We start from the raw sequence: 16,653 nt of genomic DNA on the forward strand, positions 1-16,653 counted from the left end.
AGAGTATAAAAGAGCGCAATCTGACCAATTGTAGATTCAGTTTGATTGAAGTAGTAGTACTTGATTAAAGGCCATTTTCATTATTGAATAGTGGAGTTATTTATTCAACAGTTTAGTGATTCGAACGTTAGTAGAAGGTTGCAAATAAGATGTAATCCATTGGCAAGTGTTGACACTAACGCGATACTAGCAGTTTTGAAACAAATATCAACAGAAATGTCATCTCAACTGGAAGAACAAAAAAGACAAATATAACATCTCAACTGGCAGAACAGAAGACAAGTATAGCATCCCAACTGGAATCACAGGAGACACGTATAACATCCAAGATGGAATCATGGGAGACACGTATAACATCCAAGATGGAAGCACAGGAGACACGCATAACATCCAAAATTGAAGAACAAGAGGAGCGCTTATAATTGCAGGTGTCACGAATGTCTTCGCAGTTAGAAGCACAGGAAGCCAGGGTAACGTCAAAGCTGGAAGCGCAAGATCCAAAAATCACTCAATTTCAGGCAGAAGTCGATGATTTAAAAGGTCGTATGGAGCAGTTGCAACTAAATCGGCCAGCAGTTTAAGCGAGTAATCCAAAGGTAAAAACACCATCCTTTAACGGTTCTGCTCCTTTCCAGGTATTTAAGCTACAGTTTGAGGAGACCGCAGCAGTGAACAACTGGAATGCGGATGATAAAGCGGCTGCACTGTTCATGGCATTGAAAGGGCCTGCAGCTGCGATCTTACAAACCATTCCAGAGGGCGAACGGAACTGTTATGAAGCACTGATCGGCGCTCTAAGAGGAACCGAGCATAGGAGATAGATATACCAAATGGAGTTACTGAACCGCTTCGAGGGGCCTGGTGAAACATTGCAAGAGTTTGTGTCGGATGTTGAAAGGCTGGCACATTTAGCGAATGCGGACGCACCCGTGGAATATACCGAAAGGGTAAAAATCCAGAGCTTTATTAATAGAATGCGGGATATCGAAACGAAGCGAGCGACATACGCAAACCCAAAACCTACATTCACAGAAACGGTATTACATGCTCTGATTCAGGAAACAGCATCGCTTCTGTGTAAGCCAGCGTTCAAAGCATGTCGTGTTGAGGTAGAAAGGCCAGACTGGGTGAACACAATATTGGAGGCGCTGAAAGGATCGCAAAAGCGGAGTGAAAGAGATATCAAATGCGGGAAGCCCGGTCACACTGCACGTCATTGCTATCTTGATCCTAGTGGTTGCAACAGCATGAGTGGTCTTAATAACAAAGCTGGAGGGGACGAGCAAGAGCGAGTAAGATGTAGAGATCAAGAGCTATCCCCAGCTATTGAATGTCCTGTGATATCTGTGTCGCAAATTGGAAGGAAATCAAGCAGTCTTACCATCAGAGGAAATGCGGATGGCAAAGAACGTGTACTGACTGTAGATACGGGCGCATCTCATTCCTTGATTCGATCTGATTTGGTCAACAGTGGAGTAAAGCCATTACCTGGAGCAAGGTTGCGTACGGTCACTGGCGAGTATAACCAAGTCCTGGGAGAAGTGATCTGTGAGGTCTTAATTGGGAAGGTCATGGTTCTACACAAATTCGTTGTGGCGGAGATCGTTGATTAAGTCATATTGGGAGTGGACTTCTTAGTTGACCATGACATCAGGATCGATATGCGGAGAAAGATTATGCGCTATAAAAACAAGGATGTGCCACTTAACTTCAGTTTGGAGAAAGGGTTCAGCAGTAAGCGAGTGCTGGTGCAGGAGATTCGACAGAGACCACAAAAGTCAAGGAAAGTAGATCGGGCAAAGGTTGATGGAACGAATGGGCCAAACAAATCAAAACCGAAGGTACCTGCGAGAGAAACACTGGCATTGAAAAGCCCTAATGGACGCACTAAAACGAACGAAAGAATTTCCCAGAAAGAATGCAAGGGTGATTTTAAGCCAGGGCGCACTACTGTTGGGAAACGTCGAACGATACTGATTATGTGAAGGCAATCCGTCAAGAATAAGCTCTACAAAGTAGTTCATTGGCCAAAAAACAGAGTTCGAGGGGACGATCCAGGATAATGAGCAGTGAGATGAAACGCAGGTACGATGAGAACAATAATTCAGAAGGTTTCTTCGAGGGAGATTTGGTACTGTTATACAACCCTCACCGGCGGAAAGGTGTTCCATCCAAATTTCGGTGCAGTTGGGAAGGCTCGTACAAAAGATCAGCGATACCATCTACCGCATACAAACCATTAGGATACCACGTAATAGAAGAGTGTTACATTTGGAGATGCTAGCGGCGTTTGTTTGTCTGATCGGGGCGATCAGACTTAGGTGGAGGGCAGTGTGACGAATACTAGCAACACTAAGGGATACTATCACTATTATCTAAGCCGATACTGAGCAGTGACTTGTATGCACATAACCAAATTAATCACTATGTCTACACATATGTCCATACAAGCAGCGGAGAGCAACGCACAAACACATGCATATATTTGAGATACTCCCAAAAATAGGCAATTATTTGTGCAAGTATCACTCACATATACAAGCGCATATGAGAAGCTATATACGTGCATCTGTAGTTATAATCTTATAGCTGGTAACTAAGTAAATTCTGGAAACGCCTAGAAGTATGGAACGAGGAAATCGAAGAGTATAAAAGAGCGCAATCAGCATTCAGTTTGATTTAAGCAAGCTATCTGTCGAGAAGTAGTAGTACTTGAATAAAAGCCATTTTGCATTATTGAATAGTGGAGTTATTTATTCAACAGTTAATGATTCGAACGTTAATAGAAGGTTGCAAATAAGAGGAATTTCAGCAAATTCGTTACAGTATATTAATAGCTATGTTGGGCCAACATCAAGAAATTTGCTTGACCTCTGAGTATGATATATCAGGCTATGAATGGGGGATCCTTGATAGGTTATCCTTCTCACACAATGCATATATCAGCTTCAGCCTCCCCATAAAAAGGGTAGATAAGGGGAAATCCTTTAAAACCCCTAGGGCAACTGATTAATAGAAATTTAATAAACGTTTAGCTGAAACCTGGGGCAGACTAAAGATTTTACCACCGAGAAGTTGGAGTGCAACAACTTCTTATCAAAGGCGCTGACAACTGCCCACAACAGAGCATGTACTCTAAGAAGATTCATGGGGAAAGCAATGCCACCATAACTGAGTTGAGTCTTCTTCGAGAGCAGGTAAAAGAGATTTTTTAGCTGGCAAAAATTGCGGAGAATGAAGTGTGTTGGGACGAATATTGAGGTCTGTTGAGGATCTATAAACGTGAAATCAACAGGTCGAAGAGGGTTTCATGGAAAAATTTCAGTGCGGACATAGAATGCTCCAGATAAACGGCGAGACTAAGAAAAGTCTTATCCAAGGGAGATGGAGTCCAAGAACTGATAAAAATGACGACAGGGAATCGTCACACAGTAGTGAAGAGTTCCTTCAGGCACTACTTAACACACACTTCCCATCAGGAGATGATGCTGAAGAGTTATGTAACCATTTCTACACTCCCAATACGGTAGCGATGGGTACCAGGGACAAATACCAAAATTAAATGGTCAATAAAAGCGTTTGCCAACCAGTTTGGAAACGGTTTTTTTTTTTAACGACCTATACAAGGATACCCTATCTCGGAAATTGGTTATTGCAAAAACGCTTTTACTTTACTACTACGGGATTTTCTGGATCTGAAAAATCTCATGATCCCGGTATTGGCACTTTGCTAGAGCATATCGCACACTAACAACAAAAGAGTCACAACTTAAAATTTTTCAAAATCGGTTTTTTTCCATAAACCAATTCACAGTACACATCTCTAACTGCCCCTTAAATTTCGTTGTCATTATTTTCTTCTTTAATTGGAAAATTACCTTTATGCCAGTTTTAGTGTTGATTGCATCGCTTGCGCTCTATCAACTAAAGAGTACTATTTTTAGTTGTGTCAATGTGCTTAAGAACAAGTGAAGAGTTTTTTTACGCATAAAGTGTATTATTTTAAATTCTGACTAACTTGTTGCAAAAAACTTTTAACTTTGTTGTGTATTAATTAAAATTGTGTCTTTTTATACGTAAATAGTGAGTAAAGTTGCTTGTGTTATTGTGAAATATGCCTTTTTTGTTTAAAATAATGTGAATCTACGAGTAGTAAGTTTTCTTAGAAATAGTCATAATTCAAAATGGCTGTATATTTTGTCAGTAAACAAATAATTACAACAACATTTCATCAATTCATTTTATAATGAAGGTATCCTTCTTTGTAAAACTGTATTTCAGTGTAACATTACAGACGTTTTCACATAAACCGTTTTTCTTCTCTCTTGTACATTTACATTTTTTTCAAGTTGTGACTCTTTTGTAGTTAGTGTGCGATATATATATTGTACCTAAGTATTTACCGTAGATAATGTGACAGATGTGGCTGCTAAATAGCCCACGTTAACCTTTCGCCGAAGGACGTTAAATATGACACGATAAGATGGATTATATCTAGCCACCTGAAGACAGCATTAAGAGTAGTATCAACTTCAATTTCTGAAGTTGTAAAATTGTCAACGCCAATTAAAACTTTTTAACCATCAGCCAAATGGATGTGTTAAGGTGTGCCATCAGGTGCAAATAGGAGTAATGATAATGGTCTGTGGCGAAACGTGTCATATCTGCTTTTAAAGCTTATACTTTGGTTTACTTGCATTTAACGTTTACCAATTCTTTTGTTGTCATCATTGTTTCATCATGTCGATGTCCTTTTATTGTTGAACAATGTGACTACAATCACAACAAAAATCTAAAGCAATGAAAAAATACAACAAGAAATAAAAAGCTCAGGACAAGGAGAACACAATTTTTTGTTGTCACTCTAAGAGTTTTACACTGTCGGTTGCAAAAAAAAATGGATGTAAGCTTTGGTGCCTCGATGATTACCCCACTAACGTTGCACCCGAATCAAGCAATTTCTTGACATACATTTTTTCCTCCTTTTTAATGTTATTTTGTTTAATCTTGTTTTTTTCTTTTATTGTTATTAGTGGTTCTGATTAAAGGCCGCAACGACAGCGTAAAACGTTTCCGTCAGGTATACATAATTAAAAGAAATATAAAAAAAGAGACAAGAGTTTTATATGCACCAGGCGTATTTAAGAAGGAATAATACTATAGACCCATATTAAATAGCAATATATTTTTATATTTTATCTGTTAATTAAATTATACTTAAAAAAGGCAAGATTTTCCTATTATTCAGATTAGCTCACGCAAGAATGTACACATAATAGGGTTAGGCCGAATAGAGAAGAGGCTGTATTCCGCATAATAGACGAAGGTTCATAGTCGGATTAGTATATCCAGTATACCTAAACAGAAATAAATGCAAGGCACGATAACCTCCGAAGAGCTTTTAGGTCGAGATTTTCTTTGACGGGAAGGGCCTACAAGTTTTACGCGGACTTCGAACAATATCTGCAAGGCAGATAAGTTTTCACTGAGAAGCTTTTCATGGCAGAAATACATTTTGAAAAAACTTGAAACGAACCCAGGACCTTCGATATGGTAGGTGAAGCACGCTACAATCACACCACGGCGGCCGGGATACCTACTCCTTCTAAATATTATACCAGTTCATAACCAAAATTTCTTCTTGTAGCAATAAGGAGACATCCCGAAGGTTTTGTGGCATATAAAGGCACCATCTCAATTGGTTCTCTATCTTGAGAATATTTAGAGGTCGCTGCCGAGGATTGAACTTAAATTGGTCATTGCCGTGTGTGCGCATGGTCCTTTTAGGGTACTATTATTATTTATTATTTTACTTCTTCTAGTAACTTTCCACGATTTTTTGTCCTAAAATAACTTAGATAATATTTTGGGTTTTAAGCAGACCTTTCGGAAAACCAACATTAGAAATTTATTTTCAATTATTTTCCTTTTTTATCCTTTTGTTGTTAAATTAAAATATTTAAAACATCCGCATATGTAGTTTAAAATATTTAGGAGCTATTATTAAGGAATTTCTGTTTTTTTACTGAATTTTGTGTAACTGACAGGAGGGCCTTTCCATAATTCCCACGATAAAGGTTCATGCGCCAGGACGAACTAATTGTACCTGATTTTTCTAAATATTTGTTGTAGAATTTAAAAGTTGCTTTGATTTATTCTTATTTTTTTAACCGTTCGTCGGCTTAACCACTTTTTGGGACTTTTTCCAAATAAAATCGAAACCTCTCAATTTACTAATGTGTTTTTTAATTTTATTCGGTTTTAATTTCAAACTTATTTGAACAATTAATCTACAATCTCGAAATTGTTGTAAAACAAAAAATATTCAAAAACTGAAAAGTAAAAATTTAAAACAATACCCAAAAATTTAAATTTATGGCTGAAATTTTAAATTAAAAATTTTTATTTATTGGAGGTGCTTCAAGTCAGATTCGTTTTCGAAACATTTTGACTTACATATAACAAGTTTTGTTATACAGATTTGAAAGCTCAGTAGCTAGAGCACACTACCGTTATTTGGAACACGGTATCGCCCACTAAGTTTTTCTTTAATTTTTAAATGCTAGTGTAAATTTATCTTTTTTTAATTGAAACCCAGCTATGCGCATCAATTTTCACGAAGACCGGTACAATCTATGTTTTAAATTAAATTGGGATTGTACTATTCAGATTTGGGCTCAAGCTTTTAACAGTGTATGGACAAGAATAACTCTATAAAATAAAAAGTTGATATTTATGTTTGAAAATTTCAAATGGAATGCAAACTTACGTGTTTTTTAATCTTTGAAATATAAGAAATATATTGTAACGATTTTGCTTGCAAATCCTCTTATTTGCAATCCTCTGCTAAGTTCGAATCACTAAACTGTTGAATAAATAACTCCAATTTGTAATAATGCAAAATGGCCTTTATTAAAGTACTTCACAATAACAAACTGTGCAACGAATAGCTTGCTTAATAACCACACTGATTGATAGCTCAATGAAACTCTACACTGCTATTGCTCGCTAGATATCGTCTTAATCAAACTGCTTGACAACTCCAATCAAACTGAATTACTTCTTACTCGCTTGCCCCGCTTTTATAGTTTACGCTGCATACTTCTAGGCTCTTCGATTTCCAGAACTTACTAGTTGTTTCGGCTACAAAATCGCCAGCCACAACTACGTGCACAAATTATTGCTCTCTCTTGTGACAACTCAGATAAGATATATGCATGTGTTTGTGCATTGCCGCTCCGCTGCTCGTATACGTACATATGTGAAGACGCATTTATTTATTCGTTTATGTAGATACATAAAGATTGAATTATTGATGTGAATGTTTGTAGTTTACAGTCTCTCGCGCGCACATAGGCATATAAGTAAATGCATCTGTGTGTGACATCTCTCTGGGCTGCCTTATATATGTGTATACTTGATTTAATTATTAACGTAAATACTGCTTGGCATGGCCTTAGCATCGCCTTAGTGATGGGATAATTTAGTGATGCTAATATCCGTGACACTGCCCTCCACCTAAGTCTGATCGTCCCGATCAGACAAATCTCTCGATCTAAACGTTGCTAGCCTTTCCAAATGGACCACCTTCATTTTGGTTCGTGGTTTACCGATGGTTTGTATGCGGTACACTACATCGTTGATCCGTTTTACAACTTTGTATGGGCCTTCCCAATTACACTGCAATTTCGGGGACAAACCTTTTTTATGTTGTGGGTTGTATAACAGCACCAAATCTCCTTCCTGAAAACCTTCTGAATTAATTGCTTTATCATATCTGGCTTTCATCTTGTCACTCATAATCTTTGTTCGTTGCCTTATCAGATCATGTATTTCTCTTAGCTCTTCTTCCAAATCACTAGTGGATTTCCTGACATTTCTCTCCGCATTGACATCTATCCCAAACTTCAAATCAGCTGGCAGTTTAAGGTCATTGCCAAAAATTACTTTTGCAGGGGTTTGGCCCGTTGTCTCATGCACTGCTGATCGGTAAGCCATCAAGAATAATGGTATGCGGGTATCCCATTCTTTATGGTACTTGTCCACTACTTTCCTTAAGTGCTCCTCCAATGTTCTATTGAATCGTTCTACCATACCATCGGATTGAGGATGCAATGCAGTTGTCCGTGTTTTTCGAATGTCCAATGACTTACACATTTCCTGGAACACAGCTGATTCGAAATTCCTGCCTTGGTCAGAATGTAACTCCATTGGTACACCATACCTTGCAACCCAATTGTTTATAAACACTTCTGCTACCGTTTCCGCTTCTTGATTTGGGATTGGGTATACCTCTGGCCATTTGCTGAAATAATCCATAACTACCAGTACATATTTGTTTCCGTCGTTGCTAGTAGGAAATGGACCGGCGACATCCATAGCGATCCTTTCAAATGGCGCACCTGAGTTATATTGCTTCATCTGGCCATGACTTCGTGTTCTGGGCCCTTTCGCTTTGCTGCAAACCTCGCAGTTCGCAATCCACTCAGTGACTGACGGCAACCAACCCAATAGAATCTCTTTTAATCTTCTCGAGCGTCTTCGTGATTCCAAGATGACCTCCGCTTGGACCATTATGCAGCTCGCTGAGCACATCAGGAATCCTCTTTCTGGGAACAACTATCAGTTTATTCTTGTATTTACCATCCTCACTCTCCCATACTCCATGAAAGCAACCGGATATCAATTCTAAACTGTTCCACTGTGCCCAATATGACTTCGCAATGGGACTCTCTGCTGACATCTCTTCTCTGTTTGGTCTTTCATTTCGTTCGAGCCCTTGCATAACACGTGACAGATCTGCATCTTCTAGCTGGCACTTTCTTAGCTGTTCCTTGTCCCATTCATCTGTACATGTTATAGTCATTAGCCGGACATCTATAATGTCTTCTTTAGCCTCGGCTTTTGAACAGTGCTTGCATTCCAAACTACATGGTCTTCGTGACATTGCATCGGCATTTCCATGGGTACTACCTTTTCGATGCTCAATGGAAAAGTTATAGCTTCGTAGTCGCTCGATCCACCGTGCCAATTGTCCTTCCGGATTACGGAACTGCAGTAGCCATTTTAAAGCTGCGTGATCTGTCCTGACACGGAATCGCTGGCCGTAGAGGTATTTGTGAAAATGTTTAACGCACTCTACCAATGCCAACAGCTCTCTCCGCGTAACGCAGTAGTTCCTCTCTGGTTTTCCAATCGAACGGCTATAATATGCAACTACCTTCTCCTGTTCTTCGACCAGTTGTGATAAAACGCCTCCTATAGCATATCCACTCGCATCTGTATCTAGAATAAATGTTGCTCCTGGAATCGGATATGCTAACATTGGGGCAGTGCACAAACGCTCCTTCAATGTTTGGAAATCCACTTCTTGCTCCTTCTTCCATTCAAAAGCTTTATTTTTTCTTGTAAGCTCATGGAGGCTATGGGCTACGCTGGAAAAATTTTGTACAAATCGGCGGTAATATGTGCACAGCCCAAGGAAACTTCTTAATTCATGTAGGTTCTGTGGTCTTGGCCAATCCTTTACAGCCTCTATCTTTTCGTTCGCAGTGCAGATGCCCTCTGTCGTTACCTTGTGACCCAAATAATTTACTTCCTTTTTAAACAGCGCACACTTTTTGGGACTTAACTTCAGACCAGCGCCAGCTATTCTTTGGAAAACTTCCTCCAAGTTCTTAAGATGTTCATCGAACTCTTGCCCAATACGATGATGTCGTCCAGGTACACCAAGCATGTTTTCCAATGTAGTCCTTTCAATACCTGATCCATGAGTCTCTCGAAAGTAGCTGGTGCATTACATAGTCCAAAGGGCATTACTGTAAATTGCCAAAGACCATCTCCGACGCTGAAGGCTGTTTTCTTTTTGTCTTCATCCTTTACCTCCACTTGCCAGTAGCCGCTTTTCAAGTCCAGTGTGGAAAACCATTTCGTACCAGAGAGCGAGTCCAGAGTGTCGTCAATTCTTGGCAATGGGTAGCTATCCTTTTTCGTAACGTCACTCAACTTCCGGTAGTCCACGCAAAACCTCATTTTTCCATCCTTCTTCTTTACAAGTACTACCGGTGAGCTCCAGGGACTAGCTGATGGTTCGATGACGCCGCTGTCGCTCATTTCTTGTATAATTTGACTCACAACTTGCCGCTTCGCCAGTGGAACACTACGTGGAGCTTGACGGATCGGCCTCGCATCTCCAGTGTCAATTTGATGTTTCACAACGTTGGTGCGGCCTGGTTTAGAACCATCCTGGTCAAATATGTTCGCGTACTTTAGGAGCAGTTGTTTTGCCTTACTCTGATATGCTTCCTCTAGCCCCTGCGTCCATGCCGTGATGTCATTTGAAAGATTAGTATTACTAGCTGAAACGTGTTCCTGGAGCTGTTCACAGTTAATAACTACTTCAGCCTCTTGGCATCTTCCCAAAATAGCTCCTTTAGTCAGTTTGAGTGGTGAATTGAACTCATTGAGTACTCTTACCGGAACACGTCCATCTTGTTTTGTCATAGCCAGGGTTTTTCCTACAAGTATGTTCAGTGCTGATTTGTTTGCTGCTTCGACAACCCACAATTTGTTTGTCCCACAATCTCCATCAACCTTTGCCCAGATGACTGCTTCGGATTTTGGTGGTATTCGCTGACTCTCTTCCACCAGCACTCGTTTACTGCTGTAGCCTCTCTCGTAGCCGAAATTAAGTGGTACATCCATGTTCTTATATCGCATCGTCTTGCTTTGCATGTCGATCTTGATGCCCTGGTCGATTAAGAAGTCCACTCCAATTATGATTTCATCAACAATCTCTGCCACTATAAAATTGTGTACTACCGTGACGTTCCCAATTGCGACTTCACATGATACTTCTCCTAGAACCGTGCTGTCTTCTCCACTGGCTGTACGCAATCTTGCTCCATGCAATGGTGTTATCTTCTTGTTGACTAAATCCGCTCGAATGATGGAATGAGATGCACCCGTATCTACAGTCAGTAAACGTTCATTTCCATCCACATGTCCTCCGACAGTAAGATTGTTTGACCTTCTTCCAATTTGTGAGATAGAGATTATGGGGCATTCAATTGAGGGAGCCAGCTGTCGCCCCTTGCGGCTGACTCGCTTTAGTTTAACGATTGAGTGGACTTGGAGATTTGCTCATCTCCTTCAGCTCTGCGTTTACGGCCACCCACATTGTTGGAGCTATTGGGACCGGTGCTGCAATGTCGTGCAATATGACCTGGGTTGCCGCACTTGAAACATTTAATAACTCCGGCATTTTTCTGTTGTGATCCCTTCAGTGCTTCCAAAATAGTGTCTACCCAATCTGGTCTTTCCACTTCTACACGATGAGCTTTGTATGCTGGTTTACTCAATAGGGAGGCAGTTTCCTGAGTCAATGCATGTGATACCGTTTCAGCAAATGTCAGTTTTGGGTTCGCGTATGCAGCTCGCTTCGTTTCCACGTCTCGTATGCCATTTATAAAACTCTGGATTTTTACCCTCTCGGTGTATTCCACGGGTGCGTCCGCATTTGCGAGATGAGCCAACCTTTCAACATCTGAAGCAAACTCCTGCAATGTCTCATTTGCTTTTTGGTAGCGGTTTTGCAACTCAATTTGGAATATCTGTTTTCTATGCTCGCTTCCATAACGTCGTTCTACAGCAGCCATCAATGCTTCATAATTGTTCCGCTCTCCTTCGGGAATCGTCTGTAGGATTTCCGCTGCTGGCCCCTTCAATGCCACGAACAATGCAGCAACTTTATCTTCCGCATTCCAGTTGTTCACTGCTGCGGTCTTCTCAAACTGAAGCTTGAAGACCTGGAAAGGAACAGAACCGTCAAAAGATGGAGTTTTTACCTTTGTATTACTCGCTGAAGCAGCCGGCCGATTAAGTTGCAATTCCTGTATACGACCTCTCAACGCATCCACCTCTGCCTCGAATTTTTCTTCAAACTGCATTATTTTTTCGTCCATGCGCGCTTCGAGTTTTGATGATATACGCGCCTCTTGTGCTTCTAGTTGTACTGTTATGCGTGCCTCTTGTTCTTTCAGTTGGGTTGCCATATATGTCTTTTGTTCTTCCAGCTGTGATGACATATTTGTGGATATTTGTGATGATATTTCTGTTATACGTGCCTCTTGTGCTTCCATCTTGGATGTTAAAAGTGTCTCCTGCGATTCTAGTTGTGATGCCATATATGTCTTCTGTTCTTTTATCTTGGATGTTATACGGTTCTCCTGCGATTCTAGTTGTGATGCCATATATGTCTTCTGTTCTTCCATCTTGGATGTTATACGGTTCTCCTGCGATTCCATATATGTCTGCTGTTCTGCCAGTTGAGATGACACTGTCGATGTTCGAGCAGATATTGCAGCTAAAATCATGTTCAAATCTGTACTGGTAACCGTCTGCGGTGTTTCGTTCTTCTCTTCAATTTTTGTTGTCTCCTCGCCATCAAGATGAAAGACATGCTCTTCCACATCAATTCCTTCTGCTTCCATTGCTTCTCGTAGCCGTGCCTGAAGTTCGAGTTTAACGCCGCTTGTATTCAATTCACGGCTCTCCAACTCCTTCTTCAGTTGCGGGATCTTCAATTCACTTAACTTTGCCATGTCCTTGTTGTCCTCTAGAATTTATTCAACAATTCCTCTTCTGACACCAATTGTAACGATTTGCTTGCAAATCCTCTTATTTGCAATCCTCTGCTAAGTTCGAATCACTAAACTGTTGAATAAATAACTCCAATTTGTAATAATGCAAAATGGCCTTTATTAAAGTACTTCACAATAACAAACTGCGCAACGAATAGCTTGCTTAATAACCACACTGATTGATAGCTCAATGAAACTCTACACTGCTATTGCTCGCTAGATATCGTCTTAATCAAACTGCTTGACAACTCCAATCAAACTGAATTACTTCCTACTCGCTTGCCCCGCTTTTATAGTTTACGCTGCATACTTCTAGGCTCTTCGATTTCCAGAACTTACTAGTTGTTTCGGCTACAAAATCGCCAGCCACAACTACGTGCACAAATTATTGCTCTCTCTTGTGACAACTCAGATAAGATATATGCATGTGTTTGTGCATTGCCGCTCCGCTGCTCGTATACGTACATATGTGTAGACGCAATTATTTATTCGTTTATGTAGATACATAAAGATTGAATTATTGATGTGAATGTTTGTAGTTTACAGTCTCTCGCGCGCACATAGGCATATAAGTAAATGCATCTGTGTGTGACATCTCTCTGGGCTGCCTTATATATGTGTATACTTGATTTAATTATTAACGTAAATACTGCTTGGCATGGCCTTAGCATCGCCTTAGTGATGGGATAATTTAGTGATGCTAATATCCGTGACAATATGTATAATATATGTGAAAAATGCGTTAAATGTGTTTACTTTGAAAATGTGAATTAATAACACTAAACACTTACATATAGAAAACACAAATGAATGACACGATTATAAGCGCTAGTTTTCGTATTTGCTTGAATTTTTTAGCGTAATCCGCATCAGCAAGTCAGCCTTTTGGTTTCGCTAGAAGCGCTAACCGCTCACTACGTAATATACGATGTGGGCCTTAACCTCGATGCGTGGACAACTGAATAGAAAATAAAATAATTAAAAAACATTTTTTAAGTTAAACGGTTTTATTGAAAACATTACTTCCATGAACTAATAATAATACTAAAAGCTAGAAAATAATTTGGTAGGTCCTAGGTACTAGTCATCACACTCCTCATCAATCTAGGGCATTGATCAGACAATTAAATAAAAGCGTTGGGCGCGTGAAATTTCTAAAAATGTAAGGCGTAGCATAACCTTATTAAGGTTCAGTTGGTTTTATATACGACTATCAATAGAAATTTGACGCTTTTATTTAATTGTCTGATCAACGCCCTATATTGATGAGGAGTGTGATGACTAGTACCTAGGACCTACCTAATTATTTTCTAGCTTTTAGTATTATTATTACTTGATGTAAGTATTGTCTTCAATAAACCCGTTTAACTTAAAAATTTTTTAAAAAATTATTTTATTTTCAGGTTTTTAGTCTTTATTTAATTGCCTATTATTGTTCATTCTATTTAGTTCATTTAGTGACTCATTATTACCTGGACTCTTTCCTGACAATTTGATACAATCTAAGTCCTCACTACATAATCCTTCCAAAGACTTTACTCGACTCTGCGTCATGTATGCTTGTCCCTCCTGGAACTCCAAAATATTTTGATGTCACTTCTACCGGACTATACGTAATATTTGTTCCAAATATGAGCCAAATCGGACCTCAAATACGTTTTTTTGAATATGTCGATCCTTGCGGCACCTAGCGGCAATTTTTTTCAAAGGTCGCTTTATATTCATGTGTGTGTTATGTGTTCCAAATATGGACCAAATCGGACAACAAAAACGATTTTTTTAAATATTTCGATCCATGCGCGACCTATCGCAGTTTTTTTGTTTTATTATTGCATTGTCATCGGGTTCTGAACTATATTCAAGGTTTCAAGATTGTAGCTTATCGGCAAGTTGCTTAAATTTCAATTAAAAAGTTTGTGCCAGCCAGCCTGTCAAGTCTAGCTAAATAAAACCGTTTAAAAAAAGGGGTGATTTTTTGCATTATATTTCATTATCAAATAGCGGCCGCCGTGGTGTGATGGTAGCGTGCTCTGCCTACCACACCGAAGATCCAGAGCTCACGCCCCGGGCAAAGCAACGTCAGCATTTTAATAAACAAGGTTTTTCAATTAGATTTTTCTAAACAGGGTCGCCACTCGGCAGTGTTTCGCAAGCACTCCGTGTGCATTTCTGCCATGAAAAGCTCTCAGTGAAAACTCATCTGCCTTGCAGATGCCGTTCGGAGTCGGCTTAAAATATATACGTTCCGTCCCGCCAATTTGTAGGAAACATTTAAAAGGAGCGCGACGCAAATTGGAAGAGAAGCTCGGCCTAAAATTTCTTCGGAAGTTATCGCGCCTTACATTTCTTTTATTTTCATTTCATCGTAAAATTATCAATAACAACGTACCAGAGTCAATACGTCGATAGGGTTATTACAATGACTTTTCTCAAAGAGCCATCAGTATTACTGATTAAAGAATGATTTTACTGGATGCCCTGTAAATTTTTTAAAAGTCGAAAAATAAGGACCACCCTAATATGTATATATGCTTACGGAAATCATGTCTGATGTAACAAAGTCTCATCGAAGACACTTGAAGGCTGGGAAGGTACAAATGTTATCATACCTGGGAATTTTGTTGTTGTTGTATTAACGATAAAGACACTCCCCGAAGGCACTCGCCAGAGCCTCGGCTGTTAATGAAACAGGATTCGCCACGGATAGGTGAGGTTGAAAATAGGATTGGAGAAGCTATATATTGCCCTGGCAACCCCTTGAGAGGGTTGCGCTACACAACTCCTTGAATCAATTTGGTATTTTAGTCGTCTCTTACGACAGGCATACCTACCGCGGTTTATTCTAAGCCCCCTAACCCGCTGGGGGTATTCCTGAGAATATTACAATTGAGCGGTGTCAAAGCTGACCTAAAGTTCGATTACGACCATATAACTGCAGTTGTTGAACTCTAACATCAAATTTGGTTTAAAATGAAGACTATACTAGCGTGCAGAACTTGGTACCGATTTGAAACCATAGAAAGCTTTACTAGTATTTAAATGCATACCAGGCATGCTTAACCAACGAACCGATATCATTTCGTTACGATAATTAACGTTAATAAACGAAACAAAGTCATTTCGTTTCGTTTATTAACATTAAGAACGTCAAATTAACGAAATGATTTTGTTTCGTTTTCTGCCCTACCAAAACGAAATCAAATCGTTTATGTTGATTATTAATTTCAAACTATGCTGGCAAAGCTGATTGATGGCGGAGTCATTAAAGGTGAAAGCATTAGCCAAGCTGATTGCAACTTTTCTCATGCATTTTGACAGTACGAACATTTCTCAGAGCATTTTTGACATTACCGCCAACGAATTACACAAACAAATTACATGGAGTTTGTGTGTGTATGTCTGCTCGCTGTTACCACCTTACGGCTTCATCATGGCTTTAGCATTGCCAGCACAATTCAAACATAAAGTATCACGTTTTTGTTAACGTTTTTAACGTTAACGAAAGCTTTTCGTTTCGGTTAAAAACGAGATACAATTTATCTTGAAATTTCTTTATCGATAATATTTCGAAGTGTTTCAACAGAAACGGTGGAAATTTTTTGATAAACGATTAGCTTAACGTTAAGGTGCATCCCTGATGCATACAATGAAAAATTGTATGGTCCATCGGCAGGTTTCGAGCAGAAGTGTTTTCTATCAGAATCGTGCGCCTTCCCACTAAGCTATCACATCCTTTTAATAACACAAATCATAACACTTCATATGCGGTGTACAATTTTTGAAAAATCTAAGACATGCAACACTTTTCACAAATCAATTTTATTTAATACACGGCAGAAATTTCTATTTTTAGATTCGTTTAACCTTTCGCTTTTCTTTTTTTTTTTTTTTTGAATGCCAGAAGTGTCTACACGTTTACATTTTTACATAAAAAACGTATTTTGTTTTTGGAATAGTAAGTAGCTGCGCAGATAGATCCATTTTGAAGGGTGCTAAGCCTTCATCATCAGTA

At 39.4% G+C, this 16,653-nt stretch overlaps 1 protein-coding gene and 1 pseudogene across 8 annotated transcripts in view; both read right to left on the reverse strand.

Moving 5' to 3' along the window:
- The window catches only part of LOC137244515 (uncharacterized), a 304,677-nt gene that overhangs the window by 284,044 nt on the left and 3,980 nt on the right, over window positions 1–16,653 (reverse strand). The window contains exon 1 of one of the 8 annotated variants that reach the window (XR_010951072.1): window positions 13,433–13,518. The exons of the other annotated variants lie outside the window; for them this stretch is intronic. The gene's annotated coding sequence lies outside the window, so the exon portion shown is untranslated. Of the gene's footprint in view, window positions 1–13,432; window positions 13,519–16,653 lie in introns of those variants that run through there. 8 annotated transcript variants of the gene reach the window in all.
- LOC137246040 (congested-like trachea protein) overlaps window positions 1–16,653 on the reverse strand; it is a 44,808-nt pseudogene that overhangs the window by 6,410 nt on the left and 21,745 nt on the right.

This window comes from Eurosta solidaginis, chromosome 3, assembly GCF_040869045.1.
Source record: "Eurosta solidaginis isolate ZX-2024a chromosome 3, ASM4086904v1, whole genome shotgun sequence".
Taxonomy (NCBI): Eukaryota; Metazoa; Arthropoda; class Insecta; order Diptera; family Tephritidae; genus Eurosta; species Eurosta solidaginis.